This window comes from Artemia franciscana, chromosome 4 (assembly GCF_032884065.1).
Source record: "Artemia franciscana chromosome 4, ASM3288406v1, whole genome shotgun sequence".
NCBI lineage: Eukaryota > Metazoa > Arthropoda > Branchiopoda > Anostraca > Artemiidae > Artemia > Artemia franciscana.
This window is the reverse complement of record NC_088866.1, coordinates 3,967,429-3,981,127: the sequence shown is the minus strand read 5'-3', so window position 1 is coordinate 3,981,127 and position 13,699 is coordinate 3,967,429. Positions and strand designations below refer to the sequence as shown.

General features: G+C 36.8%; 1 long non-coding RNA gene across 1 annotated transcript in view; it reads right to left on the bottom strand.

Annotated features, from left to right (window-relative positions):
* Window positions 1-2,060: 2,060 nt before the first annotated feature.
* LOC136025873 (uncharacterized) overlaps window positions 2,061-13,699 on the bottom strand; it is a 35,659-nt gene continuing 24,020 nt past the window's right edge. Inside the window, exons 3-4 of the long non-coding RNA XR_010617170.1 lie at window positions 7,784-7,944; window positions 2,061-2,473 (exon numbers count right to left, since the gene is read on the bottom strand). This is a non-coding gene — a long non-coding RNA (uncharacterized LOC136025873). The remainder of the gene's footprint in view (window positions 2,474-7,783; window positions 7,945-13,699) is intronic.

The window sequence follows — 13,699 nt, the reverse complement described above, 5'->3', positions numbered from 1 at the left end:
CTGTTGGATTCTTCTCGGGAGAACACGACGTATGTGTGTGTGTCTGGGGTGGGGGTAGCTGCTTTCTGATCACATTGACTTGTAAGAAGCGCACTAGAACTTCTTAGTACCAATCTAGTGAGTCCTCTTAAAGCATATGCGATAATCGTTTCTATAAGAACCATATATGCCCCCCAGGGCATAACTTACAACCCTTGCCTAAGAGGTTTTTTTTGGCGGGGGGGGAGGGTATCTCCGACCCAGACATAGTTTCCGGGCCCTTCAACTACAATGAGCGAAATTGCTATGTTTAAATTATGACTGAAGTTAGGTGAAATGATGAGCGTGGAGGAAGGGCTGGTTGCTCTCAAAACACTTGGACTTCTAAAGAGGGTACTGTAACTACAATTTCAAATCAATTGAGCTCCATCTGAATTTTACATGCCCACCCATCCCGTAAAAACCTTATATGCCCTCATGGCATAACTTACAACCCTATCCCCAGGACCTTTGGGGTTGTGTCAACCCTGGAAGCACTGTTATATGCTCATTAGACTATTTTGAACAAAATCGCGATTTCATAATTTTATTCGGATACTTTTGGTGAAAGAGGGGCCATCGGGAAGGGGAGAGGGAACAATGGATCATTGGAGCCGTATAACCTTTAATTTAGGCAGCGCTATAGCGCTGCCTCTGAAACCTTATATGCCCCCAAAGGGCGCAATTTACAACCCTTGCCCTGAGGGCTGTGGAGGGGTCATCATCCTCAAAGGAATAATTTCCGGACCTTTCAACTTTTTTCTTTAAAAATCTTTTTTAAGAGAATGAAACTGAAGAAGGTTTGAACGCAATCAGTTATATAATGTTAACAGAAGGCCCAAAAAACGAAAATTTGCAATCATTAAGAATGATGATTCTCCATTTTGACAAGGAATTACAACAATTCAAAAACCTTTAAACAGAAAAACAAAAGTTTCAAGCTTAATGCATATTGTTACTGGAATTCGGACTAGCTACAACATCAAAATATCTATGAAAAGACCTCAGTGTGAAAAGACATTAAAGTGTTTATAAAAGCAAAACACTGGTGCACACAAAAATACTTTATATATTTTAACAAGGAATTACAACAATTCAATAACCTTAAAAAAGAAATGCACAGACAATGGGACAGCAAAGAATGTTGTGTATTCGCAAGTTTTACGTAGTTAAAAACATACATATATATCTATCTATATTCACAGGTGGGACTCAGGGACACAACTACAATGGCACGTAACGACTTACGCGCGCGGGAGGGGGGCGCGAAGCGCCTCCGCCAACTAAGTGTTTGGGTGGCACGAGGCGCCACCCCAACATATATATATATATATATACATATATATATATATATATATATATATATATATATATATATATATATATATATATATATATACATACTAGCTGTTGGTGTGGCGCTATCGCGTAATACCAACACCTAGTTGGTGGGGGGGGGGCTTCACGCCCCTCCCCCCAAGCCCCCCGCGCGCGTAAGTCGTTACGCGCCATTCTACTTGTGTCCCTCTGTTCCACCTGTGAATATGGATATATATATATATATATATATATATATATGTTTTTAACTATGTAAAACTTGCGAATATACAACATTCTTGGCTGTCCCATTGTCTGTGCATATACAAAGCCTTATATACTTATAATGACGTCATATGCAAAGGCTCTTCTTACAAACAAACAAACATGCATACATACAACTTATTTTTATATAGATAGATCGATAGATAGATATACATATACAATATAAATTAACTACGTAAAACTTGCGAATATACAACATTCTTCGCTGTCCCATTGTCGGTGCATACAAAAAGATTGTCAGGTTTACCGACCGTCGAACATGCAGCGTACAATTGTCCATGGGAAGAACAATCTGTATAAAGACCTGTACCCGCATTTTTCTAATGATTGCCCTAGAGTTTTGTTGATGGTGATTGCAAATGCTAATCGAATTGGGAATTGCAATCTTTTATTAAGTATAGGATAAGCTCTAAAAACGAAATAATAAAGTTTTACTCAAACAAGTTTTTCAATTTTTATTAAGATAAAGATAAAATAAAATGTCAATATTTTTATTTGTTGACTCAGGAAGCGGTTCCTTGGCAGAGGAGAAGAGACCATAGAAGAAGCAGAAGTGCTTGGATGAGCAGTAAATTCGTTTAGTGAGGGATAAGAAAAAAGGTCACAGATTCAAAAATGTAAAGGGCTCCAGTTCTTTTAAAATAAAAAAAGGAAAAAGAACATAAACAACGATTTTACCGAGAATTAGATTAACTTACGGCTGAGAACCCTTGATTATTATTTTAACTTTAAAATTACAAGCCTAGTCTGTTGCAACGCCTTTCTCTGTGAAAATGAAGGCTATCACACAAAAAGACGGCAACAGGGTTCAGACTTCATTCACAGAAGTTTTTACTGCTCAGCTTTTTTCAACCTAGAAAAAAAGACGTCATTCAATTGGAGATTAAAGACATAAAGAATACAAGAAAAGAAAACAGAGAACAAAACTAAAAGTTATATATATATATATATATATATATATATATATATATATATATATATATATATATATATATATATATATATATATATATATATATATATATATATATATATTATATATACTAGCTGTTGGGGTACACACCTTATATATACACACTTATATACATACTAGATGTCTGTCTGTCCGCATATGAAGTCTGAATTATTTCATCATATACCAATTCAAAAACGAAAGTATTCAAGCCGATGTAGCTGAGATGGTAACGCGTTATGTTCCAGGTTCTAGGTTCGAGGGGTTCCAGGTTCGAACCTTGACTTTAGTTTTAATACAAAAGAAGAAAAAAACTAAAAAAAAGGGTAAAAACTACAAAAAAAAACTAAAAAAACTGAAAAAGCTAAAAAAAGGTAAAAAACTAAAAAAAGGTAAAAACTACAAAAACAATAAAAAGAAAAAACTAAAAACTAATAAAAACAAGAGCTAAGAGCTCTTATGGTACTTGTGACGAGGCGATAAGAGCTAAGAGCCAAGAGATCATATGGTATGAGCTCTAACAAAATTCTATGAATCAATAGATTGATTTAAAAAGGAAAATAAGAGGCTTAATGCTGGTCAAGATTTACAATAAGAGCTCTGAGTCACAAAGTCCTTCTAAATATCAAAATTCATGAAGATCCGATCACCCACTCGTAAGTTATAAATACCTAATTTTTTCTAATTTTTCCTCTCCCTTTTGCCCCCAGATGGTTGAATCTGGGAAAACGACTTTATCAAGTCAAATTTTGCAGCTCCCTGACACGCCTACCAATTTTCATCGCCCTAGCACGTCCAGAAGCACCGAACTCACCAAATCACTGAACCCCTCCCCTCCAACTCCCCCAAAGAGAGCGAATCCAGTGCGATTCTGTCAATCACGCATCAAGGACATTTGTTTATTCTATCCACCAAGCTTCATCACGATTCCTCCACTCCAAGTGTTTTTCCAAGATTTCCCCCTCCAACTCCCCCCAATGTCAAAAGATCTGGTCGGGATTTGAAATAAGAGCTCTGAGACAGGAATTCCTTCTAAAAATCAAATTTCATTACGATCCGCTCATCTATTCGTAAGATATAAATACCCCAATTTTCATGTTTTCCAAGAATTCCGGTTTCCCCCTCCAACTCCCCCAAATATCACAAGTCCCCCAAATCTGGACGGAATTTGAAATTAGAACTTTAAAGCACAATATGCTTCTAAATATAAAATTTCATTAAGATCTGGTCACCCTTTCGTAAGTTACAAATACCTCAATTTTCAAAATTACCCCCCCCCCAAATCCACCAAAGACAGCAGATCCGGTCCAGTTATGTCAGTCACGTATCTTAGACAGGTTTCTATTCTTCCCATCCAGTTTCATCCTGATCTCACCGCTTTAAGTATTTTCTAAGATTTCCGGTCCCCCCAACTGCCCCCCCCCCAATTACGCTTGATCCGGTTGAGATTTACAATAAGATATCTGAGTTACGAGGTCCTTCTAAATATGAAGTTTCATGAAGATCCGATCACTCCTTCGTAAGTTAAAAATACGTCATTTTTTCTTATTTTTCAGATTTACCCCCCCCCCCCCCCGCAATTGAGCGGATCCGTTCCAATTATGTAATATCACGTATGCAAGACTTCTGCTTATTTTTCCAACCAAGTTTCATCCCAATCCCTCCAATCTAAGCGTTTTCCATCATTTTAGGTTTCCCCACCCCAAACTTCCCTCAATGTCACCAGATCCGGTCAGGATTTAAAATAAGAGCTTTGAGACAAGATATCCTTCTAAATATCAAATTTCATGGAGATCCAATCACCCGTTCGTAAGTTAAAAATACCTCATTTTTTCTAATTTTTCAGAATTAACCCCCCCCCCCCCAACTACCCCAAAGAGAGCGGATCCGTTCTGATTATGTCAATCATGTATCTAGGACTCGTGTTTTTTTCCCACCAAGTTTCATCCCGATCCCTCCACTCAAAGTGTTTTCCAAGTTTTAGGCTCCCCCTCCCAACTCCCCCCCCCCCCCCAATGTCACCAGATCCGGTCGGGATTTAAAATAAGAGCTCTAAGACACGATATCCTTCTATGCATCAAATTTCATTGAGATCCGATCACCCGTTCGTAAGTTAAAAATACCTCATTTTTTTTTTAATTTTTCAGAAATACCCCCCCCCAAAAAAAAAAAAAACCCTAAGAGAGAGGATCCGTTCCTTTTATGTCAATCCTCTATCTAGGACTTGTGCTTATTATTCCCGCCATGTTTCATCCCGATCCCTCCACTCTAAGTGTTCCAAGTTTTAGGTTTACCCCTCCCAACTTCCCGCCCCCGTCACCAGATCCGGTCGGGATTTAAAATAAGAGCTCTAAGACACGATATCCTTCTAAACATCAAATTTCATTGGGATCCGATCACCCGTTCGTAAGTTGAAAATACCTCATTTTTTCTAATTTTTAAGGATTACTCCCCCCCCCAACTACCCCAAAGAGAGCGGATCCATTCCAATTATGTCAATCATGTATCTGGGACGTGTACTTATTTTTACCTTTAAGTTTCATCCCGATCCCTCCACTCTATCTGGGACGTGTACTTATTTTTTCCATCAAGTTTCATCCCGATCCCTCCACTCTAAGTGTTTTCCAAGATTTTAGGTTCCCCCCCTCCAACTCCCCCCAATGTCATCAGATCCGGTCGGGATTTAAAATAAGAGCTCTGAGACACTATATCATTCCAAACATCAAATTTAATTAAGATTCAATCACCCGCTCATAAGTTAAAAATACTTCATTTTTTCTATTTTTTTTTTTTGAATTAACCGGCCCCCACTCTCCCCCAAATGGTCAAATCGGGAAAACGACTACTTCTAATTTAATCTGGTTCGGTCCCTGATACGCTTGCCAAATTTCATCGTCCTAGCTTACCTGGAAGTGCCTAAATTAGCAAAACCGGGATCGACAGACAGACAGACCGACAGAATTGGCGATTGCTATATGTCACTTGGTTAATACCAAGTGCCATAAAAAGTAAAAACTAATAAAAAAAATAAAAAAAGGCTAAAAAACTAAAAAAAAACTAGAAAAAGGTAAAAAAATAAAAAAAAACTAAAAACTAAAAAAGGAAAAAGAAACTAAAAAAGGAAAAAGACTGAAAAATAAAGGAGAAAAAGAAAACTAAAAAAAAAAAATAAATAAAAAACACTAAAAAAAGGTAAAAACTACAAGAAAAAACAACTGAAAAACCTAAAAAAAGGGTAAAAACCAAAAAAAAAAAAACTAAAAAGAAAACAGGAAAAAACTAAAAATTTATTTCAAAACTAAAAAAGGAAAAAAACTGAAAGATAAAGGAGAAAAAAACTTAAAAAAAATAAAAATAAAATAAAAGGTAAAAACTACAAAAAAAACTAAAAAGAAAAAAGAACTAAAAAATCTAAAAAATGGTAAAAACCAAAATAAAAATAAAAAGAAAAAAAGAAAAAAAAACAAAAAATTTATTTCATCATATGGACAATCAAAGAGAAATTACCGGGACACAAATGACGACCGGGACACAGGGAATATAAATGACCGGGACACAGGGACGCCGGGGGGCACAGGGGGATATTTAAATGACGACGGGGGGATCCGGTTGAGATTTAAAATAAGAGATCGGAGTTACGAGGTCCTTCTAAATATGTAGTTTCATGAAGATCCGATCACTCCTTCGTAAGTTAAAAATACGCCATTTTTTCTAATTTTTCCGAATTAACCCCCCCCCCCAAATAGCGGATCCGTTCCAATTATGTAAAAATCACGTGTCTAAGACTTCTGCTTATTTTTCCCACCAAGTATCATCCTGATCCCTCCAATCTAAGCGTTTTCCATGATTTTAGGTTCCCCCTCCCCAAACTCCCCCCAATGCCACCAGATCCAGTCGGGATTTAAAATAAGAGCTCTGTGAAACGATATCCTTCTAAATATCAAATTTCATTGAGATCCGATCACCCGTTCGTAAGTTAAAAATACCGCAATTTTTCTAATTTTTCAGAATTAACCCCCCCCCCCCCCCTAACTACCACAAAGAGAGCGGATCCGTTCCGGTTATGTCAATCATGTATCTAGGACTTGTGCTTATTTTTCCCACTAAGTTTCATCCCGATCCCATCACTCTAAGTGTTTTCCAAGAATTTAGGTTTCCCCGTCCCAACTCCCCCCCCCCCCAATGTCAGCAGATCCAGTCGGGATTTAAAATAAGAGCTCTGAGACACGATATCCTTCCAAACATCAAATGTCATTAAGATCTGATCAACCGTTCGTAAGTTAAAAATACTTCCATTTTTCTATTTTTCCGAATTAACATCCCCCCCCCCCAGATGGTCAAATCGGGAAAACGACAATTTCTAATTTAATCTGGTCCGGTCCCTGACACGCCTGCCAAATTTCATCAATTTGATGTTTAGTCACTTCCATGCTACATGTTCTGGGTAATATTCACAGTTGGTACTATACACACTGATAACCATGTACATTTTTTTACGGCTATGTTTTAGATGGGTGTCCATAAGAGTTTTTTTCTTTTTTTAGAACGACATTCCTGCATATTTGTTTGCAATCAGGTGTTTTAGGCAGAATCCATATAGTGATGTCACTTGGAAGTTTCCACTTGACAAAAGCAAGCCAGCATTGTCGTCGTCATAAGCCAGCAATGGACAACACCATTTAAAGCCTATTCTTGCCAACTATTTGCTAGATAACAATTCAAAGGAACGTAATATTTAGGCGGGAAATTCAGAAAATGTAACTTCGGAAATAAGGGTTGGAACTTTTGGAGATTATTTGTGGATCGAAGAGGACATCAAGACATATATAAAAAAAAAAAAGGATGGCTACTCAGACTCGACATTGGTCAAGTCAGAATAGCCATAGAATCATTGGAGAAATTTTTGTCTTCAATTTGTCGAGAAGTTTAACCACAAAATACTAGCAGTCCTGAATTCTCTATGAATGTTGTAAGCTTAAAAACAAGTCATCTTGCTTTGCCTAATTATCTGGTGCTTGAATTTTTGCATTTCAAATTCTCCAACAATGATCCTATTTTTTAAAGAAATTCTCTAGCGGTGTTAGTTAACAGTTTTGGTTTGGACAGGAAACATAATTGTTGGAAAAATTGTAAGCAAGCATTTTTTGTTAGGACGTCGTTTTTAAGAACACTTAAAAAGTTTTTAAGATCACAAAATGTCACAAAGTTTACCTGGAATAATATAATTTGCTATGAGGATCCCGCAGCACGCAATTTTAGTAATCATTCCCAACAAGAGGCCGACCAAAAATATTATCCTTGCCCCCATTAGTCCAAAACAGACATTTGGATAAACATCTCCTCTGAGTTCACCAAAGCTGACCGAATTGATCCTAAAATGATAAAAAAATAAATCCTATTAATAATAGTATCACAACAAACTAGAACAGAATTTCATACAATGGTTAAATTGGTAGCATCAATTTTGAAATTGAAAATGATAATTTAAGAAGTCAACGCATTATGTTAGCTCATGAGAAAATTAATAGATTCTTATTTAAAAAATTAGTCTCTTTCCTACTTCGGCTGACTCTTCTTGACCATTTATTGAATCACTTTATATTCCAAGTTAAATGTAAGCTTTTAAAAATCAGGATGTCCCACTTTAATAGACTAATATCAGAAGGCATTTTTTGTTGCTCTATATCTATTATAGTTTAAAAGTACATTCAAGCTCATGGAAAAATCACAAATAATTACATAAGTTTTCTAATGAATGATTTTGCAGAAGAATAGTTGTCAATCAAATCAAGTTAATTCTACTCAAGTTTAATATGGAATCTAAGCGTTGATTGAAGAACTAAGGAAGTGTCGCACGAAGGCATGATTTAATAATGAAATTTGGAAAATAAACTACAAAATAATAAACTATCACAATAAACTACAACCTGTTAAGTGCCACAAAAACAGATTTGTAAAATCAATTGTGTCGCATTTTGTAAGTGTTCTGTATGTTCCTTCTGGCGTACAAAACCTACATCTACTGTCCCCTTTGAGGTCCTCAAACTCAAAACACTGTTTACATGTCGGCAAAACTAGAAGATGTCCAAAAACGAGCAACTAAAATAATACTTGGACTTCGCTTCAGAAACTATGAAAGTACTCTTGAACTTGCCTACATTATTCACTCGAAGACATGATTTAATGACGAAATTTGGGAAAAAAACTATTTGAAAGCGAGAGGCAACGATCTATTTTTACACCATCAAGTGCCCAGCAGAACTACTAAACATTACAATAAACTACAAGTGCCGTATGAACAGATTTAGAAACACCTTCGTATTTAGTAGGCATTCTTTGTGATTGTTTTTTCTTCATGATTGTAAAAGTAGTATAATTTAGCGTTCATTTTTGAAGGTTATGATAGCTATTGAAATAAATGAATACGAATATGAAAACGTAGTGTTTCAAAGAATCTTGGTATGATGTCAAGTTCAAGTTCATGGTATTTATATCCACTATGTCCAGCCTGGAGCAGATTATTCGCCTTATTTTAGAAAATAGTCCTCCCTGGAACGGACTGAATCAAATACTCAGTTTAGGCCAATTCACTGGATAGGTTTCTATATTCCGTTGACCAAAGAGAGTTAAAGTGATGAATCCTTTATGCAGTATAATCTCCTTTGTGTCTTGAAACAAGGTGTAAGATTTGGATTCACACCTTTTTCCTCTTCTGACCGACCGTTATATTAGAAAACAATTAATACAATATTTATGCTCAAAATATGTATTTTGAGTAAAAATGACATTCCTAGAGCTATAAAGAGTTTTTTATCATGAGCCTTGCATGACGCGCAGCACCCTTTTCCAACTAGTTCAAGACCAACCATAAATTGGTGAAGATTTGACTTCCTCAGACGTCAAACAGTCAATAAGTAAGTTGTTTCTTATTTCCGAACATGATGAAATGTTCAACATCAGTACTGAGGTCACTGCTGAAGAGCAAGTAGCCTTTGATATATATTTTGGAAAAAATATTTTGGAAAAAAGATATAATTTTTGCCTTTGGTAAGAAAGAATCGTTTCTGATTTTGGTTCATCCGGAGATCATATTGTGTGAACCGAAATAAAGCTTTAGAGTTTATGTGAGAGAGATGTATCCAGCTAGGTTTAATTTCTTCGAGGCATGTTTCTACTTTTGCCTCTAAATGTCCCTTCAAGCAGGCAGGCAAGCAAGCAGTTGTTTTTGTCAAAAGTTCCCCAAAATCAAAAAGTGTCATTTCACTTGCCTTGTTTTGCCAACTAGCCGAACAAAAACTTTGATATTCAGAAAAAGAATATTTTTCCATGGGTTCAAAGGTATTGCCATCTACAGTTACAAGCCACTTTAGCTGGGTTTGCTATTTGTTTTTCTGCGTTTAGTACTTAGGCAGAAGAATTTGGGGAAATATGTGCCCCCTAAACTTGTTAGTTCTCACATGGCTACAAGAATTGGAACTTACCATTTGATTGGTCTACACAAAAATGAGCAAGTTCTGACTCGGTGTAAAAACGAACCAAGTCGAGATTTTGTGCAAAAACAAGCTTGAAGCACAATGTTGGCCCATGAAATACATATCATCCCCTCCTCTGTTCGTTAAATTATCAACAGAAAGGTGGGAATGTTGCAAATTGTTAGTTGGATAATCCCGCTAGTATTTTCGATCTGTGTTATTGGAAGTCTGACACGGGCCTGTGACTCCTCTTCGGCCCTTCTCCTCCAACCACCAGCACTTCAGAAGAAAGGTAAGTATGTGGCTCCTGCATGATCCAGAATCAAGCGAGAATTTCAAGTCTGTATAGTCAGAGAAACAAAGTAGGCTACTGGCTTTCCAAACCTCCCCATTCACAGTCGATTTTCTTGCAAACACCCACCAATAAATTTTCAGCAGAAAAGCAGGCAGGTGTATTTTTATCAATCGGCTTGTAATTCATGGGAACAGTACATAGAGGCAGCGGAACATGAAAATGACAGTTTTCACAAGCTTACTCCCCTTCTCTGATCTTTACATGGAAGAGCCCAGATCTGATTGAAACTTAGAGGGCGAGTACTGTGGGTCAAGAGAATTGATGGTCTGGGATTTCATTGGTGCTTCAAAGGTCCCCGTGCTCTGCAGACTAAAGTATCCAGATTAACTTGAATCTTGGTAAATACATACTATTAGCCAGGAAGACTTTAATATTCAGAAATTTTAGACTGTCAACTCAGCCTTTTACAGGCCATGGCCTAACACACTTTGAAATGTCATTCTCTGTGGATCCCCTATTTATCACAAAAAGTGACTTTTAAGCAAGATTCAATAGCATACTAATCCTTAAGGGTCAGCAAGGGATTACATACATATTCTGATTGACATACTTTTTATTTGCTTTGGCTACATTTAAATATATGAAGATTCGTCATCATACAGGTGATATTGAAATGATTATACATTGTAGATATTGAAAGGCAGTGATGTAGTTCTGAAATTATTAGAAAAGAGGCTATGTGACTACAGTTTGTTGATAGATGTATAATCAAACTGTTTTTGTAATCAAATATATTGTAAACAAATACTGTAATACACGTTGTGCTCTGAGGAAAAGTACAGTAGCAAATACTGTTTTGGGGCAAAATAAAAAACATCAACAATAACTTGTGTAAAAAGTGCATTTAAAAAACAATACCATTGACTGGGTGCCAGAAAATACAGAATAATAATAGTTTTAAGCAAAAGCAACATATTTTAATACTAACTTAGACAAGGGTGTCATCATTTTTTTAAGAAATAATTTTTCTAGGGAGATACCAACTTCAGTTTTGAGAAGTTGACGACTACAGGGTTTAATTGATGGCGAATTAGAAGCAAAAATAACAAATAAAGTGTTGCTCCTGCATTACTTTTGCGAGCAAAGACAAACAAAGGTTGATGTAACCCCTCATTTTGTCCCAGCTATGAAAATTTAGTTCTTTCTATTTTCGCAATATTACTCTGAGTGTATACTAGTGTAATAATAACCACTATTTAAATTTGTTTTACAAAGGAGCTGATTTCCATATTTTATACATGCAATGCGTAGTCTAGCAGAAGTTCTAACAAATTATCAATATCTTTAACTGAAAGGGAATATGCAAAAAGGTGAGTATAGCAAAATAAAAAAAAAGAAGCTAAAAAAACAAAACAAAAACTTATCTTCTTTACACGGAATTTCTGACTTACTGCCTTTCAATTTAAAAGTAAATAAAAAGAAAACAAGAGCCAAGAGCCAAGAGATCATATGGTATGAGTTCTAACAAAATTCTATGAATCAATAGATTGATTTAAAAAGGAAAATAAGAGGCTTAATGCCGGTCAAGATTTAAAATAAGAGCTCTGAGTTACTAAGTCCTTCTAAATATCAAAATTCATTAGGATCCGATCACCCACTCGTAAGTTATAAATACCTAATTTTTTCTAATATTTTCTCTCCCTTTTGCCCCCCAGATGGTCGAATCTGGGAAAACGACTTTATCAAGTCAAATTGTGCAGCTCCCTGACACGCCTACCAATTTTCATCACCCTAGCACGTCCAGAAGCACCGAACTCGCCAAATCACTGAACCCCTCCCCCCAACTCCCCAAAAGAGAGCGAATCCAGTACGATTCTGTCAATCACGTATCAAGGACATTTGTTTATTCTATCCACCAAGCTTCATCCCGATTCCTCCACTCCAAGTGTTTTTCCAAGATTTCCCCCTCCAACTCCCCCCAATGTCAAAAGATCTGGTCGGGATTTAAAATAAGAGCTCTGAGACATGAATTCCTTCTAAAAATCAAATTTCATTACGATCCGATCATCTATTCGTAAGATATAAATAGCCCAATTTTCATATTTTCCAAGAATTCCGGTTTCCCCCTCCAACTCCCCCGAATGTCACGAGATCTGGTCGGAATTTGAAATTATAACTTTAAAGCACAAGATCCTTCTAAATATCAAATTTCATTAAGATCTGGTCACCCTTTCGTAAGTTACAAATACCTCAATTTTCAAAATTACCCCCCTCCCAATTCCACCAAAGAGAGCAGATCCGGTCCAGTTATGTAAGTCACGTATCTTAGACAGGTTTCTATTCTTCCCATCCAGTTTCATCCTGATCTCACCGCTTTAAGTATTTTCTAAGATTTCCGGTCCCCCCCCAACTGCCCCCCCCCCAAATTGCGCTTGATCCTGTTGAGATTTAAAATAAGATATCTGAGTTACGAAGTCCTTCTAAATATGAAGTTTCATGAAGATCCGATCACTCCTTCGTAAGTTAAAAATACGTCATTTTTTCTTATTTTTCAGAATTACCCCCCCCCCCCCCCCCGCAACTGAGCGGATCCGTTCCAATTATGTAAATCACGTATGCAAGACTTCTGCTTATTTTTCCAACCAAGTTTAATCCCAATTCCTCCTATCTAAGCGTTTTCAATCATTTTGTTTCCCCACCCCAAACTTCCCCCAATGTCACCAGATCCGGTCAGGATTTAAAATAAAAGCTTTGAGACACGATATCCTTCTAAATATCAAATTTCATGGAGATCCAATCACCCGTTAGTAAGTTGAAATACCTCATTTTTTCTAATTTCTCAGAATTAACCCCCCCCCCCCCAACTACCCCAAAGAGAGCGGATCCGTTCTGGTTGTGTCAATCGTGTATCTAGGACTCGTATTTTCTTTTCCCACCAAGTTTCATCCCGATCCCTCCACTCTAAGTGTTTTCCAAGTTTTAGGTTTCCCCCTCCCAACTCCCCCCCCCCCCAATGTCACCAGATCCGGTCGGGTTTAAAATAAGTGCTCTGAGCCACGATATCCTTCTAAATATCAAATTTCATTGAGATCCGATCACCCGTTCGTAAGTTAAAAATACCTCATTTTTTTATTTTTCAGAAATACCCCCCCCAACTACCCCAAAAAGAGCGGATCCTTTCCGTTTATGTCAATCATCTATCTAGGACTTGTGTTTATTTTTCCCACCCTGTTTCATCCCGATCCCTCCACTAAGTGTTTTCCAAGTTTTAGGTTTCCCCCTCCCAACTCCCCGCCCCCGTCACCAGATCCGGTCAAGATTTAAAATAAGAGCTCTAAGAAACGATATCCTTTTAATCAT